This window comes from Camelus ferus, chromosome 13 (assembly GCF_009834535.1).
Source record: "Camelus ferus isolate YT-003-E chromosome 13, BCGSAC_Cfer_1.0, whole genome shotgun sequence".
NCBI lineage: Eukaryota > Metazoa > Chordata > Mammalia > Artiodactyla > Camelidae > Camelus > Camelus ferus.
The window spans coordinates 41,715,208-41,740,326 of record NC_045708.1 but is presented as its reverse complement, the minus strand read 5'-3'; the positions used below and the strand labels follow the sequence as shown (position 1 = coordinate 41,740,326).

Genomic DNA, 25,119 nt, shown 5'->3' with positions numbered 1-25,119 from the left:
TAAACTAAGATCAGAAGTGGGGAGCAACTGATTGCGTACAGGCTGGGGCCTTCTCCCGAGCGTTCTAATCTGGGAATTGTTTACTCCTGGGCATTCTGAGAACCGGCGTTGAGAGGATGGACGGGAGGGAAAGCATTTAACTGGGGTCTGCACACCTTCAGGGACCTGAGACCTTCCCTAGGACTCACGAAAGCGTGACAGAAGCACGTCTTCTCCCTCTCCCAACTTTGCTTGGGAAGCCTTGGCGACAGGGTTGGCCTCTGGGAACTAGCGCCCCCTCCTGCGTTGGGGAGTTAGGGGGGCAACACGCCCGCGCGCGACTAGCCCTCGAGTTTTCTTTCGCGTACCGGCACTCTTTACGTTTGGGTGTGCGTGTGTTTGGAAGCTTGGATAAAAAAGGGCAGACCCTAGAGAAAAATGAGGGAGCCCCGGCGGGGGCGAACGGTGGCGGTGGTGGCAGAAACACTGGATACTTTGTGAAAAACCCGGGTCTGGCGGCTTTCACCCCATCTCGCGCTCATCCCCTCCCCGCCCAAGCAGCCGGGGCGGGGACCCGGTGCTCCGGGCTCAGCTCTCCCTCTTCCACGCCGGGATGGGGAGCGAGCGCCAGGGCTCCGGAGGCGCGACTGCGAACCGCGGCGCCCCCGCTCGCCCGCTCTTCCTCCTGCTCGTCCTCCTCGTCGCCACCGCGACTCGGCTAAGCTCTCGGAGTGCGCTCGGGCGGCGCAGAGAACGCCCGGGCGGGAGCGAGAGCGGGAGCGGGATCCGCGAGGCGGGGGCCAGGGGCACGGGGCGGGCGGCCAGGCGGCGGCAGCGGCGGCTGCGGGATACGAGCAGGTGAGCGGCGCCGCCGGGCGCCAAGCGGGCGCGGGGCCGACGGGGCGGGGGCGCGTGAGGAGGCGGGTCTGCGCGCGGGGCGGTCTCCTCCCCCTGCTCTGACGCGGGGCCCGTGGCTCCCGGGGAGGATGGACCCAGCTCGGCGCTCGCCCGGGCTTCCCCGGGCTGGAGAGCGCGCCTGAGTGCCGCCGCCCGCCGGGCATGGGGAGCCGCTTCCTGGGCGGCTGCGGCAGTGGAGGAGGATGGTCGCGGCGAGCCGAGGTGAGGTGCTGCGGGGGTTCGCGGCCGCCCGGGAGTTCAGCGCGGGCGGGCGCCTAGCGGAGACTCGGCGCCTGGACGCCTCCGCTGGGTTCCCAGGCGCGGAGGAGGGCTCCTGTGGCGCACCTCTCGGGAGTTTGGCTTGGGAGTGCGGCGGGGATGGCGACTGCAGTTTTCCGCTCTCTTCCTCCACTTGCTGGGGGAAAAGCCGACTCTGCTCCTTCCTTTTGGGTTTCTCTCCACCCCCCCCCCCCAGTCTCCCTACTTCTGACCACGCGCGGTTCTCTTTCCAGACCTGCTCACCCAGTACACTCTTCTCTCTCCGACCCTCTGCATCCTCCTCACTCCTGCGGCCCGGCTCTGTCCGCCCATAGACCTTCTTTTTCCCACTCTAGAACCTACCCGGTACTCGGGAGCCCTTCCCCAGCCATGCTTGCGGCGTCCCCCTCCCTCCCCGCCCCCGTCAACTCCTGGTCGGACCCTCTTTCCTCCTCCGCAAAACACTGTTTTCACTTCCCTACTCCTCGGCAGCGCTGCGGTTCTACCCTGACCTGTCGGAAAACCAGATCTATCCCAGTAACCCCTACCCTTTCGCAAACACCGTCAGAACTGGACTCTGCGTCTCCTCGGAACCCGTCTCTTTCCCAGTCCTGCGTCGACTCGGTTGTCTGCTGCCGCCCCCTGCATTCCATTCCCCAGGCGCCCCCACTCCTGTTTCTCTCCTCTCCAGCCCGCCCCTCTTGCTTCTCTCTGCTCCGGACTCCGCGCTTTGCCTCAACTGCAGAGCTCAATTGTGTGTTTTTTTAACCTTACTGGGGAAACTTTAAAATCCGCGTGGTTTGGTTCATAAAGGAGCCATAAAAGGAGGACTCAACCGCCCAGACCTTGGAGTCAGGGAGTCAAGGATAGGGGAGATTGTGTCGTGGCGTCGGAAAGAGGCTGTTGGCTAAGTGTACTAAGTAAATTTTAAAACCGTGGTTGCTGCAGCCAGGGCTCTCCTGCCCACGCTGGCTTGTCCCGCGGAGTATTGTTGTGACCCCTGGTGGGAGGGCGCGTGTACTCTGTGCACTTTTAAAACGGATTTTTTTTTTTTAATGTGGTCCTGGAGAGGGTGAGGGGTAGGGGCATGAGGGCAGGTTGCTGGACGAGGCTGACCCGTCGTTCCCTCCGGGACCCGAGAGACTGTGTGTTTCACTCCCTGTTAACTATCCTCCACCCCCAACTGCTGCACATAAGTCCTCATTGTTGGGGGTCTGCCTGGGCACTTCCGCCTGGGCTGGGAGAATCTGGAGGAATTGGGTGGGGGTGGGGAGGCCGGGGGCGCTGGGCGGCCGAGGTCTGGCTCCCGCCCGCTTGCTCGGCGGCGGCGGCGGCCGGCGTGGAGAGCGCCGCGGCGTGGGCATCTGCGCTTCGGCACGTGTCTCCTAGGGTGGGGTGCGTGCCCGCGTGGGTCGGTGTGTGCATGTGCGTTTGGAAGCCCGGGCTTACTCCCTTTAGATAGAGGGGCGAGTGGAGAGGTTGTGAAAGCGAGTCTGTCTTTTGATGCCCGGAGCTGGGCGGACGGGCGAGCCTTCCAAGAAGGATGCTACAATACAGCTCGTAGTGTGCCGGCGGGGACCCGAGCAAGGATCCGCTGCTGTCGCTTCTCGCTACCTCCTGCTGGCCCGTTGAACGCACTTTCAAAATGTTGATGGTTTTGAATAAAGGCCTTGTGGGGGTTCCTCTGACACTTCATCACACTTAACATGTTTTCTAGTAATCATATAAATTAAAGGTGGCTTGCGTTCAGAACCCCCTAATTATCCGGTTCACGTTTGTACATTTATGTGCCAATTATAGGTCTTCGGGAAATCCATAATATTATAAACCATCCCCACCCCCTGAATTAGCACCCATTGTTTTTATTATCTTCAACGATGAGTGATTCTGGATGGAACCCTGAATTGCACGGGCAAGATAGATGAGGAGGGGGAAGTGGAGAGGTTGGATGGAGTAGGAACGCTTCGCAACTCCCCCACCCCCATCTCTTTCACTCCCTGTCCTGACAAGGCTTGGTGACAATTCTGGAATCTGAAAGGGATCAAAGATTTTCCTGATTTCCTATTGAGGAGGGCGACCTAATCAAAGCTGTATAAAAGTCAACTTCTAAGCAATCAGAAATCGTCTGCTGATGTCCTTGATTGAAATCCCCGCTTTCAAATAGAGTATTGAAAAACTCGGAGAAACGGCTTTTGAAGCGCTATTGTTCTTTTCCGTGCACAGAGGCCCTCTTAAAGGTTTAGGAAGTTCAAAATGCTGTGATTTGAAAGACTGACATTGTAACTATTTGGCGACGCTGGAGGATCGGCAGGGAGGAGAGGAGAGGCCGACGGTGGGGAGTTGTTAGTATCTACTTGGGAAGTGCCCGCTGTCAAGTGGGAATTCAGTTCTACACATCAAGTTGGCAATTAAATCTCTTCTACAGCAGTTTTAGAAGGCGATTTTTAGGAGAGTTTTTTTTTTTTTCTTTTGGGTGGTGGTTTGCTTAAGGTCTGAATGGGCATATCTGAAACATTTAATCATGTTCATTGTATTCAACAATAAAATCTGAATAAAAATAAAAATTACTTATTGTTGATGAAGCTCCTCTCACAAGCTGTTTCACAGTATGTTTCATTTGCAAGACAGACCATTGTGTGAGGCAGCCGGGAAGAGATGGCATCACTTACTGTTCATTTTCTCCCGAAGCCAGGGAGGAATATGGTGCTCCTGCTCCCCGTTTGCCCTCCAAAGTCATTTTTCTTAAATGGGTAGGCGTTTGGCTTGGTACCTGATAGTACCCATCTTAAAAATTGCATTTGGTTGATTTTGGGTGCTTGGAGCCACCCTGCAGGCAGAGGAAGCATCTAATTGAGGAAGCATTTCATTTTGATAATTCACTCAAGTCAAACATTTTGTTTTTGCTGGGATTTAATCCCTCTCTCAAACTAATAAAGCTAACAAAGCAAGAAGATCACAGTTTATGTCTTTTAGATTGCACTTAAAAAATTGCATAAATTGAAGGCTGTTGTCAGGAACTTTGTTACTTAGGACTAACTAACAAAAAAAAGTTCACTGGTTAAGTGAGGATAAATCACTTGTCCTCTCGGAACTGCAGTTTCTTCATTTGCAAAGCAGGAATAATACATACTTTGTGGGGAGTTTTATGGGGAAAAATGTCTCATTTGGTGCTTTGGCACATACGATTTCAGGAGAATGGTAACTTTAGCATGGAATTCTGCTAAGGAGAGAGGATGGTATTTGGAATTGGAAGGTCAAGGTGGAATCCAGGTACTAGATTGGCAAATTATCTCTCTTATAATAAAGGTAGGAATAACTAATCTTTGTGGAGTACTTACTAAGGATCAGATACCCTTTTAAGCACTTCTCAGGCAATAATTTATTTCATTCTTCAATAACTCTAGGTGGTGGATACTTGTATTCTTATTCTGATTTGAATGATAAGGAAAGTGGGGCACAGAGAGAGTTGGTAACTGGTCCCCAAGGTCACACAGCATCTAAGATACAGACCTTCAATTTGAATCCAAGCATTCAGGTTCCAGGGTCTGTGCTAACAACTGTGTTACGCTACCTCTGAGTGGTGAGGTGATCTCAACTGTCTCCCAGGGTTGTTGTCACATTTAATGGGGAATAATGGAATAGTTAGACTTCCTGTAGGAGCAAACTACAGGTTGTTTTCAATTTCAGATGCTGACAACATAAAATGGATGTTGCTCTGTTGCCAACAGGGCATTAGGTTGACGGTGGACATTTTGAACACTTGGATGTTGTGACGGGTTGGTTCACGTCTGTTGACTTTGTTAACATATTCAGTAACTGGGTATGAGGGGGTTGCATTACTGCTCTTGTTGGTAACCAACAAGGGGTAAACAGAGATTCTCAAAATTAAAAGGTGGTATAACAGGTGTTTAGAATTCTGGACTTGAGTACTAGACCGCCTGGGTTCAGACCTCAGTTTCCCCAGCCTCGCCTGCTGTGCAGCCTTGACCAGCTTATCCAACTTTTCCATGCTTCAGTTTTCTCTATGATGAAGTAACAGTACCTGCTACATAAGATTGTTGTGAGGATTGTGAGGAATTAACGCAAAGTACTTAGAAGAGTATCCAGCACGGAATGCTATTTAACTGTTAACGTTATCCTTCAAATGAGATAAAAATCCTTCCCCTTGATAATAAAAAGTTTCTTGTTTGTCACTGATACCCTAAGGCTTAAATATCCTAAAAGTATCTGGCTTGTTTTTCTTTTTTTCCAACCAGGAGGCAGAGAGGAAGAGAGATACTTAAGGATTTCAGGCAAAGGTTTTGTTTTGGTTAGCTTATTGGCAATATTTCCTGAACATCTCCCTCTCTTGGGGAAGGGAAGGGTAAGGTACACATAATGCTAAAATCCCCACGCCATTGCACTTTTCAGCAGTTTTTTTTTCAAGGAAATAAAATGACTGTTGGATTGATTAAATTCTAGAAGTAGTTAACTCTCTCAATTTACAGATTGGAACACAAAGCAGGCTTGGGGTGACACGTAACTGTATGGCTGAGTGTCACCATCAGAACCCGGAATTCTTTGTCTTGTGCCCCTTCTAGACCAGACTGTTTCCTATACCAAGAGAGAGTAGAGGCCTGAAATAGGTACAGAACTTGAGCAGGAAGGGATGGTGGGGTGGGGTGAGTATTGCCAGGCTAAGAGCAGAAGCCAGCCAGAGGTTCTGTGCTGGAAAAAAAGTGTCCAAGAGGAAAAGAAAACCCCTCCTCTTGGGTTATAGCCTGTGAAAACTAGCACTGAACTCAATCTGTGAAATGTGCATCAGGATATGAACCTGTGTTTAAAAAAAAAGAAAAGAAAAAAGACATTAACTCAATTAATCACTTAAACACATCCCTTAGGTTGGAGAGCAAATGATCAGGTTTCTTTTTCTTTGAGATGCTCTTTGTATTTTTCTTCCATTTAGTCCCGAGATACGGGAAGGTTTTGGTTCAGGAATCATAAAACTCCTCTGGCTTCTATTTCATGAAATATGCAGCATATTCTATTGGAAAGAAATTGCCAGCTTGCTTTTATTATTATTATTTCCTTTTCTTTTAACCTGACATATAACCAATCTACAGTGCCAGTGGGGGGTTCTCATAAAGAGAAGAGAAAATAGAAATAAAATTGTCCTGAATAGGCCAACTCACAGCTAAAATGATAAAAGTTTTGTGGTAGGGAAGATGGGTTGTTTGGCTTAGGGGATAAAATTGGAGGCGGGCCCTCTCAGACAGATGTATCAAGGTCAGAGTGAACCCAAGTCAGCGATGTTGACCTCCTGCAGTGAGTTGGAAAATTACCAACCCTGTGTATCAGCTATGAGCTTCATACCAATTTCTGATTCTTTTTGTTGGTCAGTCTCTCTGTCTCAACTGGCTCTGTCTGTTCAGTCTTCATCAGTTAAGCCCTCTCTTTCTTTGTCTGTTCTTGTGTTCATCTGAGTCTTTTTGTCTCTTTCAGTCTTTACATTTGTTTATTCCTATTCTCGTTAGTGTTGTGATTGACAGATACACCTGAAAATTATGAATATGCATGAAGAGTGTCTGGGAAGTTAGGTCACTCAGGTCCTGGGTATAGACATCACTCCTGTGTCCATTACACATCTTCCCAGCATCTACTTGGTACCTGGCTCTGGTCTGTGCTAGAAACTGTGGACAGTTCCGAGGTGCAGAGGTGCAGTCTCTGTCATCTGGCACCAGGTCTCATGCATAAATATGGCTCTAGCATGAGATGTGGTACAGAGAGTATCCGTATAGCACTGGAAGCTTCCAGAGGAGGAATTATTTCTACCTTGAGAAAGGAAAAGGTGGAGAAGACTTTGCGGAAGAGATTTCATTTCAGCTGGAAGCTGAAGGTTGACTAGGAGTTTTTCAGGGATGGGGGCATTCCAGACTGAAAGAACTATATGGGCAAAGACAGGCGAGCAGGAAGGTTCATCACTGGTTTGGGGATGGGCATCCTGTTGAAAGTGGCTCTAATGTAGTGTATGTGGCTGAAATGGATTATTTTATAGAATCTTTTCCAAACTATGTTCTAGAGAACACTATGTCCCCCAGGATGGTTATGTTTCCGAGTCCAAACTCGTTCTGCTTGCCGCACAACGGGCCAGTAAATCGGGAGATGAGATGTTGGGGCAAGGAACAAAGACTGTTTAGAAAGCCAACAGACAGAGAAGATGAGGGACGAATGTCCTAAAGAACCATCTCCAAGTCAGAATTCAGGCTCCTTTTATGCTAAAGAGGAGAGAGGGTGTGGTTGGTTGTTGCAAATTTCTTGATGTCAGAATCCTTTGTTCTTCCCACTGTCCAGTAGATCAGGTCACAATGTTTTTGTACCTACAAGACAAATGTTATTCTCTGTTCTGCAACTTTTTAATCTCTATTTGAATGGAAAAGTGTTATACCTTTAAAGGTCAGAGCCTTGAGAATGGGCTCTCCTGTGTATTTCAGGCTCTAGGCAACATTCTTTTAGAAAGGGTTACAGAACCAGCATGACAGAAACCAACACAGGAAACAGAGCACAGGGTTAGAGTCAAAGGAACAGGACTAACATGGAGTCAGATTTGTTCTACCCTATTACAGTTATGAGTATTTCAACAGAAAGTGTTCAGAGGGAAAAACGTCCCATACTCAGAAATATTTGGGAAGACTTGAATTATATATCTTAGTAAGACACGGTTATTTACTGATATATTAAAGCTTCAGAGAGTTCCTGTAGTAAACTCATTTACCTCATTACGAGTTTTCCAAACTTACTTGCTATAGAATGTTTGATTTCAAGGATCCCCTCTCAGTGTCTTATGAGAGAGATTGGAGAAGAGGTTTGTAGGTAAGCACAAGATTTTTAAGCAGAACAGTTAATTTTATCGAAAAAGTAATGTGTTTGATTTGAAATGTTGTATATTTAGACATACAGAAAGTGTAAATAACAACACTTTGGGAAACTGTGCCTGAGACTCAGCTTAAGAAAGAAAGCCATGTAAATACAGTTGAAGCCTCTTAGTAACCTCTCCCCGATCAGATCTCCTTTCCTCCTGCCAGGGATAACCACTCTTCCACATTGAATGTTCATCATTCTGTATAATTCTTTTGAATATACTTTTCAGAAGAACAAGCTTAAAAAGAATTCCATTAAATTCTCATCCAGTTTCTAGCTAGTAACTACAGAGATAATAAAAAAGAAATAGTATTTTTTCCAATAAATGTCCAGGTAAGGACATTTATAAGCTCTTTGTAGGGGAGAGGAGGAAATGTGGCTTTTCTTTTTAACAACAGTGCCTGGAATGTAGTAGATGCTCAGTAAGTTTCTGCTGGATTGAATTGAATTAAGTATGTGCACTTTCATGTGGTCCATTAAGCTCATCTGGATAAAAAGATCGGGGTAAATTGTTTTCCATTGATGATACTGAAATTCTTTGTGATGAATGATCTCGAAAACACTTCTTTTTGGTGGCAGTTCTTTACTTTGTAATCTGGATTTGGAAATGAATAGTAACAGTCAGCTATTGAAAGTCATCTCTCTGTTTTCTTGACATCTTTTGCAAGCATTAACAATAACAACTTACTCAAATTTGTCCTATTAAAATAACTGATTCAGTAGAACTACCCATTTCCATTACAGGAAAGATGATAACTATACATGCTTCCAATCAAAAAGGAAAATTACAAATTAATGTGAATTAATTACTCAGTACCTGGACACTAAGTACTCTGAAGGCTTATGGGGGTCCTCAAGAGAACTTATTTTTAGTAACAAAGCTTTATAATTAGGCACTGTCTTGCCAACACAGGCATCTCTTTTGATGTATGTAAGGGGCATTCTCTAGAAAAATGCTCACATTCTCTAAAACATACGTCATATCTGGGTGACATTTTCCTTTTTATTATCCTAGCCTATATTCATATATTACTGTGTACATATCAACAGGTAGAGTGAATGTTAGAGTATTTCTGGGGGATGCGTGGTGGAAAGAATGGGAGGAGAAAGAAAGAGGGAGAGGCTTTCTGTACTAAATCATGGTCATATGGGAGACAGTAGATTAGCTTCTCCCATGGGATCAATGTTGGTTATAGCTAAGCATCCACCTCTAGGATGTTCTGTCTTTGCCTTGGCTGGTGCAGATTTTTTTCCTCGTAGTCTTGGGAGTAAAAGTAAAATCCCAGCAGGCAGCAGAAATGAGAGTCAGCGTTGGGTGTGAATGATCATAAGTGACGCAGACGCAGCCCAGACAGTAAGGAAGAGAAGCCATGTGATGCTGTTCCCTTGTGATCACCCAGCGATGCCAGCACACTCTGACCATGGCACATGGTGGTGCTTCTTTTCAGTCCCAGGACACATTATTTTGAGCAGCACTACGTGGATGCTCACAAAAGTTCTAAATATAAAACACAACCATTCAGACAGACTCAAGTTAGACCAGAATTGCGGGTAATCCAGTTGTGTGGTGAAGTCAAAGATGGGGCCAGCCATATGCTGAATCTGAGCTATGGCATGTATTTGTTAGAACAGAGTTCCAATGAATGCAAAAAGGTTACTGTAATTTATTCCTTTGGGAAACTGAGTAGATTTGTAGGCCACATAGAAATTGGATTCTTGCCAACCTTCTGCTATCTAACTTCTTAATTTTAATGCAGTGGAATTTATCAATCTTTTCTTCTGTGGTTAGTACTTTTTATGTCTTGTTTAAGAAAGCCTTTTTTAAACCCTGATGTCATAAAGATATTCTCCTTTATTATCTTCTAAAAGCTTTATTGTTTTGCCTTTTACATTTCGGTTCTATAATCCATGGGACGTGTGTGTGTGTGTGTGTGTGTGTGTGTGTGTGTGTGTGTGTGGTCTGTGTGGTGTGAGGTAGGCATTTGTTCTGTTTATGCTAATTTTCTTCCATGTGGAGAAAAATCCTCCTGGCTTTTAGGATTAGTTTTAGGCATATATTTTCTCCACGCTTTTGCTCAAACAACACTTCTTTATTATTATAGCTTTATAATAAGCCTTGGTATTTGGCAGGACAAATCCCTGACAATGTCCTTCTTCAAAAGCAACTTGGCCTTTCTTGGCCTTTTGTCTCCCATATGCATTTTATAATTATCTTTTAAACTTAACACTAAAATACTTGAGATGAGATTGGCGTTACTACTTGAATTTATAGGTTAATTCAGGGAAATGACATCATTATGATTGAGCCTTTCTACTCATAAACTTAGTATCTGCATCTGCTTAGGCGCTTTTAAAATAAAGATTATCCTTTTCTTCATAAAGGTACCTATCTTTTGTTAGATTTATTTCCAGGTGCTTTATATTTTTGTAGTTGCTACTGTAAATGCCATCTTTAAAATGCAATTCCTGGTTACGTGTTAATGTTGATCGTACTCCGCCTATATTTCTTCTTCTGGATGGTGGGGGCTGAGGGGAGCTTACTGAAGCACTAGGTTCCTTCCATACTGTGCTTTGATACCAGAACAGCCTCAAGAGAAGGGCTCTGGGTGGCTTAGCACCGCCCTTGGCTGGCTCACTGCCGTCCCCCACAGACTGACACTGCAGGGGTTTCCTTTGTCCGGGTGGGTCAGTGAGAATGTGGATGAGGAGTGGGGTGAATGAGGGCTGACCACACGCAGGAGCAGCTACTCACCTCATTCAGGTGGCAGAAGTCTTCGAAAGATGTCTCTTTTATACCCCTGGAGAGTGAGGGGACTTGCAAAGGATGGCAGAACTCCCTCCTGGGCCCCTTGTCTCTGGTGGTAACATGATCTGAGGCCTGGGGGCTGGAGTCTGGCTCCTGACACACTGGTCTGGCATTTCAGGCCTGCCATCTGGCTGCCTGAATTGAAGGACACAGTTTGACCAGTAGCTACCATCTTGTTCGACTTTTCAGGCATCCCTCAGGTCAGTGAAGATTATTCCCACTTGCAAACGAGGAGCCAGAGGTCATAGTAAAGGTGGCCTATCTGAAATGCAAAATAAAACCTACATTTTGAACACAGAGGCCCCAGGGTGTTTGGATAAGGGATTGTGACCCCGTATTGCAACGTGAAAGGAAGAATGAACAGAAATGGCACCCAGTAACATGCAGTTCTAGGGCAGCCCTGAGGGTATACATCCCAGCCACTCTGGATCATGGAATGGAATTCAGGCCGGATGTGCCCCTGGAGCCTGGCAGGACCACCCACTCATTCTGTAGATGAGATGTCTTTTGCTTAGGTTGGAGACCTGGCAGGTGTGTCTCAGAGTTACCAAGGGGTGAACAGTGGAGCTGAAATCATTCATCACCCCTTTGCAAAGAAGGAATTTTAGGTGAAAGACTTTAACGAGTGACTTTTAGGTCTGATTCTTTGGTTACTTCCAACATTGTGAAATACTTGACATTTAGATGGAACCAAAGAAGCCAGCAAGTGAGATATATAGGTCCATCAACACACACGCACGCGCGCACACACACACTATGAGGTATCTTCTCTTTTGGGCTTCAGAACAGTCCTATCAGATAGACAGGAAGGGCATTACTGTCCCCACTTTACAGATGGTCAAACCAATAATGAACTCTGTGGCTGTGGGCAAGACCTCAGCTCTCTGAGCCTTGCTTGAAAAATAGGTTCTTCTGGGGCTGTTTTGTGAATCAGAAGAAGTGAGGCCTGCGGTGCCTGTTGACATGCCACAAGCAGGAGTCCCCCTGCCCTCGACACGTAAAATGATGGCACAGCCACACAGTCATTACCTTTGAAAGGGACTTGCTTCAGTATAATGAAGGGGGTTCAGTAGGTGAATGGTAACAGACCTCTTCGGTCTGTGCTGCTTCGCTCCTTTCGGCTCTGAAAGGAGAGGAGGGGCTTGAAGTGAGGCATCCTCAGAAATCGGTCTTGGTTTGCGGTGCCTTTGGCGGCCCCTGTGGTCTTTCCAGGTCAGGAGACAATTTGACATTTTGTTTCCTCCCCACCTGACTGGAGAGGAAAAACAGCGCCTGCAGACACAGTTGACTGCAGAAAGCAACTTTATTTCTCATCAGCACACAGGGGACGGCATTTATCATGATTCATTTTAGAGGGGCATGATAAAATATTTTCTTCTTTCTGAGTATTTCACAAAGATTAATAAAGCAGCACTCTCAGGGAAAGTTTTATTAATCCATAACTTACAGGAAACTCCAGAGGAAGAAGACGTGAGATACGTTCTGTAGGCGAAGACGGCTGCGTGCCGCCCCTGGAGGTGGACCACGCCTGCGTTAGTCATTCAGGTTGCTGATGGGATGGAGACTTGGTCTTGGACGTGATCTAAAACAAGCAGTTGTTTCCTTTTATTTTCAAATTGGGCGGGTGTGAAAGAGGAGGTGGCAACACGTAGACAAATCACAGTCCTCGGGGTGCGGTCCTTTCTGTCCCCTTGGTGGCACTTCAGCCGCACTGGACACAGGCATGCTTGTGAGCCCTGGCACCTCTGCTGCCTGCACTGGGTTTCTGCTGAGTGTCCGTTGGAGAGGTGGTGATGGTGATGGTGATGAGGAGGAGGATGACAACAATGTATCCATGGCCAGGAGTAATGATTTATGGGAAAGGACTTGGTTTCTCTATCACTTCATTTACTCAGCCTCTTTTGATTCCCTGCGGGGTCCTGGCACAGTGGTGGATTCCTTTTTTTTTTTTTTTTTGCCATGAAAAAGACAGATTTCCTCCTCAAGATCCAGGATTAGTCCAGGAAGCACAAATAAACAGATACTAATATGGCTGAGTATAGCCAAAAAAAGTGTTAGCAGAGAAAAATAAGACAGGATGACTTTTGCCAGGGTAGGGAATGGTCAGTATCTAAGCTAGGCGTTCTGAAGGTGACTTGGAATTTGCTGGTGAGTCTTTGATTCCGTGAATCTGCTCTGGGTGCCGTGCTGGGCTCATAGGGTGAGTGGGACAGAAACTCTAGTTGCTTGTATTGTGTACACAGCCCACGGGGAAAACGCAATCAAGGCAGGAGGAGGCACATTCTGGGTCAGGGGACCATGGTGGACGTGAGATGGGCACTTCCATGCACAGGGAGCCCTTGTAATTTGGAAGGAATGGATCACAGAGTGGTGGGGTGGCAGGAGCTGGGGAAGTGGGGCTGGGCAGGTAAACAGGGCCAGTTCCTGGAGCAGCTTCTCACCAAGTGTTAGCCGTGAGGTTGTGGTTGGGTAGATGGTGGCAGAACAGCCTTTACTTTGTGTAGCCTTCTCTGCAATTTCCTCAGCTCTCCTATTGCCTGGATTCAAAGAGCAGTCTATGGAGAAATATGACTATATTTATTTAGGTGAAATGAGCAGTGTGTGTCAGGTGTGGTGCATTTTAATAGCCTTTCAGGTGACTCTTATTATGAGAATTGCAAGCCCAGGTGCCTACGAGGGCCATGCAGTTGACATTAGTGGGTGAAACAGTCTGGAGTCAGGAAAGGGGGGCGCAGGAGAAGCCACTGTTTAGCTCCAACTGATGATTGCAATAAGAGAGTGCTGGACCAACGAAGCCAGGTTTTCAGCTTTTCCAAGAAAAGCTAGAAATCTTGGTTTGGTTTTGTATTTTAAGGTGAAATCCCTCTGTTTAAAAATTTGGCACTAAATCAGTTAAAACAAACAACAAACAAAAAAAAAATATTTGTAGGTGAAAGATAGCTGGCCGGTGGGCTTTAACTACCCAGTAGTGAATTTTGGCTGTTTCTTTATAATTAGTATGTTATGACAGCATAACTCTCCCTCAAGTGGAAGTTTGGTCAATATGCTGAGGGGTAAATTGGGCCGTTTTGGGTAAGGGAAAGTTTCTGCAAGACAGTTGAATGGTGGAAATCAGTTCTTACTTATTTCTCTGTTTCCTCAATCACCATGTTTGCTGTTCTTGATCAGATGCTTCTGATCCATGGTAAAGCTTCCGTAAAACCAGCTTCCGTGGCGTTTCTGGTGTGTTCTTAGCTGTTTACTGGGCAGCACTGAAGTTTGTTTGTCTGAGGCTCCAGTTGCCTTAATTAAGTTTGTTACCTGCTGCTACCAAGGCAGATCCCTGTAGTGAGTCAAATGAGTAGTTTTAGGGTCTGTAAATGACAGTGTTCTGTGGCATTCTCATTGAGGGATGAGACCCCCAGCCACTAACATATGCACATTTTTAAACCAGAGTGAGAACACAAGCGACTTAGTAGTTACTGTGGATTTGAGTGAGTGTCATAAATATTTATTTATCTTTTTTCATAGCCGGCATAAAAATGCTAGGATATAAAAAAGTTGTTCACTACACAAACAACAGAAAATTCATTGGCTATACGTCTCCTCAATGCCTGTGTCTCTTTGGGTTTTCATTAGCGTCTCGCAATATACTTTGAGAAATTAGATTTGAACCGAAGCTTCAGGAGAATATGAAAGCTCCTGGTGTTCATAATTAACCCGTTTTCAGCGAGCATCCACTGCATCCAGCAGTCAGTCTCCTTTTAACCAGATAGTGACTGTAGTCAGATTTCATGAATGTTTCAGCATTTGTTTGTTGCAAAGAAACAACCCGTTTATTGAATTTGGAAAACACAAAAACATGTAAAAGAGAAAAGAAGTCACTTATCATTTTTCTACCCAGGGGCAATCACTGTTAATGTTCCGAATTGTAGAGATAAAGAGGTTCTGAGCTGAGGTCAGAGCAACGTGAGTTTTAGTCCAGGTGCCTCTATGTATTTAATCTTGGCATGTCTTATTTTTCTCATCTGTGAAATAGAAATAAAAATAATATCTATTTTCTCTGATAATGTTGCTTATTAAACCAGATAATGCATACTGTCAATTTCTGGTGTACAGCACAATATCCCAGCCATGTGTGTATATATATACATACACACACACACACATATATTTTTCTTCATGTTCTTTTTCATTAAAGGTTATTACACATATTGAATATATTCCCTGTGCTATACAGAAGAAATCTGTTTTTATATGTAGTGGCTAATATGTGCAAATTCCAAATTTATCCCTTCCCACCCCCTTTCCCCCAGTAACCGTAAGATTGTTTACTATGTCTACAAGTCTGTTTCTGTTCTGTAGATGAATTAATTAGGTCCTCTTTTTTTTTTTTCTTTTTTTTTTCCATATTCCACATATAAGCGATATCCTATGTCTTTTTCTTTCTTGTTCTGGCTTACTTAGAATGATGTTCTCCAGGTCTATCCATGTTGCTTCAAACGGCATTATTTTTTAAATTTTTTATGGCTGAGTATTATTCCATTGTATAAATACCTATTCTTTTTGCTATAAACATTTTGTCTTGTGGAGTTCATTGAAAATAGTTGTCAAAACTCTGTTAAAAAAGCTGATGTTCCCGTATCTCTTTAAAGAAAAACTCTCTAAATGTCCTTTTTAAGTTCATTAACATGCTTGTATCAGCATTTAGCATTTCCCCTTGTATGTGTAAGTGGTTGCTCATTCTTTTTTGTTATAAATAATTCTTTGATGAATATCTTCATTCATGAATTTTTTTGTGGCAGCTCCATTGCATCCCACATCTGGAAATGGCAGTAGAATGCCAGCATTCTCCATGGGAACTTTTAGTGATGAAGGAGGTGGTCTCTGTGGTGTCCGGTATAGTAGCCACAAAGCATATGTGGCTACTGAGCATTTGAAATGTAGCTAGTGTGACTGAGAAACTGAATTAAAAAATTTTTTTTAACATATTCTAATTTTAGTTTAATCTTCTATGGCTGGTGGCTGCCATAATAGACAGTGTGGGCTTAAACTATTCTGGTTCAAAATGTAGAGTGGACTTAAGCTGGGATTGGTTTTTCATACAGGTATATCCATTGAACATTTAGCTTTTTCCTCTCGCCATTTCTTGTACTTTCTGGTACAGTTTCAAGATGATCTTCCCTTTCTGTGTATTTCTATTTTATTTGAACAGAGGGTTGGTAGATGATGCCTCACATGCCTGCTGCCATGTGAAGTTAGGAGTCTGAGTTGAAGATGTTGGCTCTGTGGAGGCTCTTCAGGTTGCCAGTGACAAGAATATGGCTTAGCGTGACTTCAGTCTAAAAGGGAACTTCTCTGCTCACGTCACTAAGGGTAGGTGTAGTCTGGCTGCAGGTGTGGTTAGAGCCGAGGGCCCAGTCAGCTCTGTCTCCACACGCCAGCTTTGTGCTCTGTGTTGGCCTTGCTAGAAGGCTGTGCCCAAGCAGTGGCAAAGACGGCCACCAGCATCCAGGCTCATGTCCTGCCAGCTTAGCAGCCCTGGCAGAAGGGAAGAAAGCTTTTCCCCAGTTGAGTCACTGAATGGCCTAGGGCTGTCTCTCAGTGGACTTGTTCCGATTCTGAATCAGTCTCTGTGATCAGGGTTGGAGGCAGAATTTCTGCCCATTGGCTGGTGCTGGGCTGAGGCCCACCCATGGAGCCAGAGGGTGAGATTAGCCCCACCAGACTGTATAGACTTGTGCCATTGGGATAAGAGGATGATTCCTTTCCCCTCAAAGGAAAATCAGGGTGGGAAATGCAGGCAGGCACGTGCTACACGGTGGATGCTCACTGCACTGTATCTTTGAAGCATTTTTTGTTCCTCCAGTTTTCTTCTTAGGGAAGCCAGTTCATTGGGAAATAGGGAAGATTTTCTGTCCTGTGAATTGCTGTCAATTCACATAGCAGGCTTCTATCATTTAATGGGACCATTCCCTATCGACAGAGGGTTCTTGGATGTGTCTTCCAATTATGCAAGCGTTGGGATGTTTGGATTCTCTCTGGTCTTTCTCTGCCTGTGTTTATAACAGTATGCTCACAAGTTAATTTTTCCTCTCTAGGAAGTAGGTAACTATGCCCCAGAGAGTTAACAAGGTAAGTAAATCGATGCATCTATTGTGATTATTTTTCTTTATGAATAAGGCAAAAGATTTATTGCCTAAGCCCCTTCCTAGAAGTATCTGATTCAGAGCTGATGGGATTTGCATGTCAGACTCCATATAATCTAGGAATCTGGTAGAGAGTGGGCACTTCAGCCCCCAGCTGGTGTATTGCAGCAGTATCTTGGGACTTATGGATGTAATTAAACCATCTCTATTAGTAATTACAAAAAGGAACTCACTGCCCTTAAACGTGACTGTAACATACCAGATCTTCATAAAAGCATGAAGCTATTTACTTTATCAGCAAAGTCTAGGTAGAAAATATTTGATTAATACTCCAATTTTCTGATTCAGCCTATTATTATGTAATAAAATACAGTGACCAGAATTGTTTCCTTTTTACTGCTCGTGCTCAGCCTCATCAGAGAGGTTGAAATTTTGTTGCACCATTCATACCAATTTTCCTTTAACTCTTCAGCATAAAGAGTATCAGTAAATTAATATTCCCTGCCTGTGAGATGGGATTGACCTCATAGGTAGAAGTTCATTTCTTGTCCTAACATCTACTGTACCGTGAAATTAGGAGTCTTCTCTTTATCTGTCTATATATTTTTACTTCATTTTCATTGTGGCAAGAGTGGTGGTAGGGACCTCAATCCAGATATTGTGTCACCGTAATATATTATCAGCTTTTAATTAGTCAGTCATTATTGTATAAAGATATGGGCAGTGTCAAGAACATATCTCACTTTTTTTTTTAGTGCTCTTTTATTCCAGGTAGAATCACAGGTAAGCTCTCTATATGCAGAAGGGACTGAAAGCATGGAGCCCAGTCTCAGTGAAACCCTGTGTGCACCTCTGCTGAGTTAACCTGTGCTGAATTGAGTTACCTGTGCAGGTAAAAGTAATGAAGCACTCACGGGCTGTGTAGCAGAGGCGTCCTGGGACGGGATGGAGCACGTGGGTTATGTTATCGGGTCAGTTAGATGATCTGGTGTCCTGGCGCTGCTTACTTGGCTCCTCTGGACCTACATCCTCTCAGCTGAGAAGGAAAGGAGGCTTTGGATGACCCATTTCTAAGATGCCTGCCCACTGTACCCCTTTGATTTTAGGCATCCTGAATTTTGTTCATGTGCCATAATACCTAACGACTAGTATTATAGTTCAAGGTTATATGCAACAGTCTTCTCTCTCGTAAGCTTTCCCAGTTTCTCTTGACCAAGACTCTGTCCTTCTCTGTTCTTACTGTATTTTTAACATGTGAGATTGTATATCAGAGCGGGCATCTTTATGCACCTTGTCTTCCCCACGAGGCTGTGAGCTCCATGAGGGCAGATGCCTTCTCGGTTATGGAAAGTATTTTGCAAAGTATTTTGCAATGAGACAGTCGATAAATATTGTGCAGCTGTATTTCAGAGACCTTACAGGGAAAGATGAAAACAAATGCAAATACAGATGTGTCTGAAAAGGCGAGGGACTCGATGGTTGCGAAATTACTTAGGTACTTACGCCACGTAAAGTAAATTCAGTAGTTTCTCAGGGAGATTTCTTTTTAATGTATTATGAAATGCCAAATTTTTGCAGTTGAATGAAGAGGTAAATCATTTCATGCACATAACGGAATCCTTTTGTACATTTCCGATTATTCAGCGCCTTATGGTGGGCGCCCTGCTATGTTATTTCCCATCATGTCAGAATGTGGCCTTTTTGGCAGTAAGTTCATTCCTGTGCTTTTAAGAAAGAAAAGAGAGCTCCCACCGCCCTCACTGGGGTTTGATGTCTCAAGATTGTTTTTGCATGGACTCTGGGGGCCGCGAGTCTGCACAGCGAGACAATGTGAATACATCTCCCCAAATCAATGAGAATTGTGCCGTCCTCTAGAAAATTAGGTTTGAGCCACATCAACGTCAGTGCCTGAGACTGAATAAATCCCATTTCATGATTGCACCGTGTATGAATTGTGTAATGTGTCTAGATAGGCACGAGCAATGATTGCCTCTCTCTCCTCGGCGTTGCTAAATGGTAATATGCAGTGGCTTCATGTGAGCAGTGTCTCAATGAACAGCCCAGGCTGCATGAGATAATTTAGGGCCCACCCTCAGGAGGTCTCTGTGGACCAGTATAAGAGGTGACTGGTAACCAGAGACAATGAGAAAAATACTCTCTATGGCTTTTTTTTTTTTTTTTTAAGATTGATATTGACCTGAAGTACCTCAATCACCTTGTTTTGTACAGAGTCACGTGTAAGTTGACCATGTTTGTGGACAGAACTTCTGGTTTGCTCCTTCCAGCTGGGAAGTCCATGGGTAGGTCAGGTGATCTTACATTACTTTTTGTTCATTCAGCCACTTGAAAGATAACGCCTGTTGTGTGCCAAGCACCATTTTAGGTGCAGGGGGTGGTGGGATGGGGGTGGGATGTTCCGATAGGAATAGCTCTGCAGACTGAAAACCTACTATTTTTTTTTTTCATTCTCTTCACATCAGGCTTTAAAAACTAACCTGAAGAGGGTGGGAGGTATAGCTTAGGGGTAGAGCTCATGCTTGGCATGCACGAGGTCCTGGGTTCAATCCCCAGTGCCTCCGTTAAGGGAAAAGAATGAAGAAAAAATTAGAAATTAAAGAAATAACAGCCTTAAAAAAAGCCCAACCTGAAAAGTAAATGCTCCAGTACCAATCCCCTGTTCATTTCTTGCACAGACTTGCAGACAGTCAGAGGGGGTGTTTCAGATCTCCAGCGGTCCCTGCAGGGAGGTGAGCTCTCCTGGGGATGGGCCCTTGGAGCTGTCCAACACTAGTGCTATTTTAAATTTCAAAGAAATTTAAATGCTAATTCCAAGGGCTCTCTTCTCACCGAATCCTTTGGAAGCTACTCATCCAGTGAGTGCTAAGCAAAGGCAGCCACGGGGGCGGGGTTGGTCAGCAAGTACCCCAAGGACTGGGCAGGTAAGTAGGAAAGGTTGTTATAATTCGGCACTGTCCGCTTTAGAGCAGTTATTTTTTTCACATCAACTCTGGCTCCTGACGCCTTAGACTTGCTGGGTCTTCATGGTGAGGCAGGAACCTTGGAGTTAATTGAGTCCATTAGGTCTATTATGCTGGAGCTGGTACGCATTATTTTTCTACCTTGATCAATGATCAGTTTTCATGGGGAAGCAACGGTAAATTCAGGTCCAAGCCATGCAGCTTACTAGCTAGGTGACCTTGGGCAAGTTACTTCTCTCAGTCTCACTTTTCCTTTTCCTTTTTTTATTGAAGTGTAGTTGATTTACAATATTGTGTTAGTTTCTGGTGTACAGCATAGTGATTCAGTTTTACATATATATATTCTTTTTTTTATTGAAGTATAGTCAGCTTACAAAGTGTCAATTTCTAGCGTACAGCATAATAGTTCAGTCATACATATATATATTTGTTTTCATATTCTTTTTCACTGTAGATTATTATAAGACATTGAATATAGTTCCCTGTGCTTTACAGTAGGACCTTGTTGTTTATCTTTTCTGTGTAGGGTAGATTGTCAGCCTCACTTTTCTTATCTGTAAAATGGGGACATTGTGCCTTTAACATTCTGGATCCATAGCTAGGATTCTGGGACTTAGCGCTGTGCTTGCTAGACCAGCGAGCTGGTGAGAGGCTTTTGTATCAGATGTACTCTGTAGGCTACTGGGATTCTCCCACTTGCCTACCTTCTAAAGCATATGCATATTATCCAAGTAAATATGCCTGTCAGTGTCCTGATTTATTTCACAGAATGATAGAAGGCTAGAATTTCAGGCTTGAATTAATATTAAAATGTTATTTAATTAGGACAGTCCCATTTGGAGAGCAGGAAACTGTGCCATCCATCCATTTATCATGTTATTCTCTTATTCAGCATTTATTAATATTAAGCACCTGCTATGTGCCTGGTGCTATTCCCAGTGCTAAGAAAACAAAGAAGGATAAGATAACAGCCCCTGTCTGCAAATCTCTCTGCATCCTCCACAAAGGAGAAAGAACCTTGCAGTACAAACCAGTCGCTCTTAATTGCATTGCCTTTTGGGTTCTGTGTGGCTAGAATGAGGTTTATGGCGAGTTGATAATCCCAGTAGAAAAGAAGGAGGAGAAAGATTCCTCAACTCCGGCCCCTGCTAACGTCTTTAATCATTTCAAGCTTAAACTAGAGAATCAGAGGGAAGAACTGTGAAGAAGCCTGTTTAGATACAAAAGCCCCACTAGGAGTCGGACAGCATTTCCCGGGATGAAGGACTTCAGTGTTGGATGAGCACATTCAAAACTAAAATCCAACCTTCAAGTCAGTGTTCAAAGGAAGTAAAAGGCCACACAGAAAATGAGATGTAATTGGGCACCCCGTGGGGTGGGGTCAGCACCCAGGAAGCCTTGAAAGGCCTCAGTGTGGCCGGTCCCCAGGCCTGGAGCCAGCATCTCCTGCCTTCCTGACAGTAGCAAGCATATATGTTGGTAAGACATTAGAGTTGTGAAACAGAAGCTAGAAGAGTTTGCTTTTGACTTGTAAGCTTGAATGTTTTTGCTTTGCATTTTAAGATAGAAATAAATTTTATTATAAACTCCCAAATCACAGGTTGGGAGTGGAATGGACCACTTGTGGTTGAGAAGTTTGTGAGATGACAATTACCATACTGACTATTTTTCAGGAAGGTTTCCAGAAAGGAGAACAACATTCCAAAACAAACAAACAAAAAACAGTTCTGTCACTTGCATCATTTAAAAACCCATGTCCTACCAATTTCTGTCATCTCTTTCCCCACCACTGCCTGCTGAACTCCTCCCCTGCTGAACTCCTCCTTATCCATCAAAGCCCCAGTTCATTGCCCTCCCCTCTGGCAGGCCTTCCTAGGTCCTCTCATTCAGAAGGAATGGCCCTCCTGATTATGCTTCATGGCACCAGCATTCAGCCCCATGTTCTAGTCGTTCCTGTACATGGCAGTCGCCTCTGTTAGACTCATGTGTCCCAAGTGCAATGACTGTGTCTCTGTCTCTTTATAATCTTCTCCCCTGCCTCTGGGCCTTGCTCAAAGAGAGCCCTCCATAATGATGACTCAGGGAATGAATGGAAAACCTCAGATCCCCAGTGTCTCTGGTAAATGGAGGCAGTCACGTGGAAGTCATTTTTAGTGTGAACAGCTTCCTCAAGGATTGGGAGAAAGTGGACCAAATACACCGTCTGACTGGTGGATGATACAGAGGCCACAGGGCCAGCGTAACAAGCTGAAGCCAGATGCTCAGACATGAGAAGGGTTGATTGAGTCAAACAAGGTAAGATCTGAAAGCGCTCAATGCAATGTCTTGCACTTAGGCGCAAAGCATTAATATTAAGAGCAAAATAAAATGCAGTGGCTGTCCAGCTGTCCTTAAGGAGAAGGGGGACGTGGAATTGATTTCAGTAAGTACCTGTCACCAAGAGGCTACTTGAGATGCCTGATCGCTCTTGGGGTAGATGAGTAGAAAGAAGTATTTTGTACCCGAAGAAGCTGAATTGTGGATTCCTGTCTCTGTTCTCTGGTGGGCCAGTCGGAAGTTCAAGTAAGTAAATGAGACACATCTGCCTCCCATACCAGGCGATGACTCTATGAATGTGACTGGGTGTCTTCCAGTCTTGACTCCTTTTCCCAGAGCCCAGCACTGGCACAGGATGTGCTAGGTTAGGTAAACGCGAGTGGAATGGGAATCGATCTAATCAGAGTGTGTCTGGAGGAAGACTGTTGAATGCCCCCCCCCCAAAGTTCCTCAAAGAATTAGAAAAGTTAGAGAAGTAACCAGAGGATTTGTACTTTGAAACATGCATTCATTTGTTGGCAGGGATAGGTGTATGGGGGAAGTGCGGAGCATAATCACTATCTTTAAATATTTGAAAAACTGCTGTGTAGAAGGGGAACTGGAGTTTTTCTGTTGACCATCAAAGAAGTGGAGGTTAGAAAAAGCAAGTTTTGACTCAAGGAATTGTCTTAAGTACGGAATGGTTTATATACAATAATGTCCTTGCTCCCTGTCCCAAATTTTGTAGGCTGAAAAAATTGAGGGAATAGGGTACTGTAGAAGACTGCCATATATTGGATAGGGGAAATGCAAAAATTGCAAAAAAGGATCTCTGGATCCTTCTAATTTTAACATTTTATGATTTCTGTTGAATAAACAGTCCTTCTTGACCCCAGAAAAAATTTAGTGTGTTAATATAAGATAAACTGTTATTGGTGGTGGGAAGGGATAAACTGGGAGTTCAAGATTTGCAGATACTAACTAATATATATATATATAATAGATAAACAATAAGTTCATACAATATAGCACAGGGAACTATATTCAATATCTTGTAGTAACTTATGGTGAAAAAGAATTTGAACATGAATATATGTATGTTCATATATGACTGGGGCATTGTGCTGTACACCAGAAACTGACACAACATTGTAAATGGACTATACTTCAATAAAAATATATACATACAAACTAAAAAAAAAAAAAAAGTTGGATCAGAGAAAATGACCAAAAAAATGATGAACTAAATGTTATGTTGCTTCACCTTTAAAGCAAGTTTACTTACATAATCTCAAGTGAACACTGTAATCAAGATACACACGTATAGGGGAAAGATTGTTACTGTCATTCTGTAGATTAACAGCCCTGCTTGCTTGGTGTGGACAAGTGACTTGTTCAGGGAGTTAGAGGAGCTAGGTCCTAGCTAACAGCACTGATGAGCACTAACACAACTAACACACCGACTAACAAGTGTTTGCCCTACGAGTCAGATTCCATTTTTGTCCCCATTTTGTTGATGAAGTGACTGAGGCATAGCGAGGTTAAGTACTAGTACACAGTCAGGGTCACACAGCCATGAAGTGGCAGAACCAGTGTTTGAACCAGACAGGTGTGATTTCAAAGCTCATGTTCGGCAGCTCAGTGCTGGCTTGTGTTTCTGTGGTCGGCGTGGTGTCCCTGACGACACATTGTTAAAAACGTAAAGTCAGACAGAGCAACCAACTGTTCGTTTTGCTATCCACCATTCAGATGATCAAGATACAAAATGTAACAATGAAAGCTGCTTTTTCCCCCCAAATATAGAATCTATGATTTATGTCAAAGGTTAGCAAGAGTTGGAAAAAAGTACAACTTCCCCGAGGGCCCCAGAAAACCTGGCACCTGACCCCTGAAACTGCTTCATGACACTGGTTCTGCTTCACTCACCGGGCTTGATCGGCATGGAGATGCTAGTTTACATGGACTTTTCCCAAACCTGCGTCTAGCATTTTGAGTGTCCAAACTTTTCTTGTGCTTCAGTGACGCCAAATAGAATGAGGGAAGCAGAAGATGGTGTCTGAGAGCCCACTCAAGTGCACTGGACATTTTCCAAGTTACCCCAGACCTCAGGGCGCATTGTTCTTGCTGTGTTATTTGCCTGGCCTCCCTCCTGGCTTATTCACATGCTTCAGGTGGTTTGGCCTGACAAAGAATGTCCCTGGCCCGTATCTTCCTTTATCTTGTGTTCTGTCGTACCCATATTTTCTACTTTCACATTTTTTCTCTATTCTATTTGCCAGTCCTCTCCCCCACACCTTCTGACCCCTGTCCTTGGCTGTCCAGGATCTGTTGGCTCCTGATTTAGGGGTATAAGGTAAAACCAGAGGCTGATAACAAACTTAGTGTTTCTGAAAATTGAGTCAGAGAGCCTCGGTACTTAAGAAAGGAATGGTAGATAGGGCTACACTCTTCAGTGCGGTAGCCAGGGGAAGACCTGCAGCTATTTAAGTGTAAATTCATTAAAAGAAAAGAGAAAATCCAGTTCCTCAGTCACACTAGCCACATTTCTAGTGCTCAGTCCACTCATGCGGCCAGTGGCTACCTTAGTAGGGCAAGCAGGTGGCACAGAGGCTGTGATTGCTTCCATCACCACAGAGCGTTCTCTTGGACTGCACTGCGTAAGTGCTTGGATGACTCTGTGGTGTTGAGACCTGAGTACAGCTCGAACCAGAGAACCAGACGGACGTGGGTTCAAGGCTGGTTGTTACGTAGTTAGGAAGGTTACTTTCTGGCCTCTCATTTCCTTCTCTGCAAAATGGGAATACTAAATATTTGCATTGCAGGGTTGTTCTGCAGATTAAATGCAACGTCATGTGTCACGCAGCTCTTGACTTGCAGTAGT

General features: G+C 44.5%; 1 protein-coding gene and 1 non-coding gene across 6 annotated transcripts in view; both read left to right on the top strand.

The window, feature by feature from the left end:
• Positions 1-906: 906 nt before the first annotated feature.
• Positions 907-25,119, top strand: part of DAB1 (DAB adaptor protein 1) — a 385,062-nt gene continuing 360,849 nt past the window's right edge. For 2 of the 5 annotated variants that reach the window (XM_032494391.1, XM_032494390.1), the window contains exon 1: positions 912-1,098. The gene's annotated coding sequence lies outside the window, so the exon portion shown is untranslated. Of the gene's footprint in view, positions 1,099-25,119 lie in introns of all 5 variants that reach the window. The other 3 variants (XM_032494389.1, XM_032494388.1, XM_032494392.1) reach the window with 3 other exon arrangements.
• Positions 19,473-19,544, top strand: TRNAA-GGC. The gene has a single exon. It is a non-coding gene; the product is annotated as a tRNA-Ala (tRNA).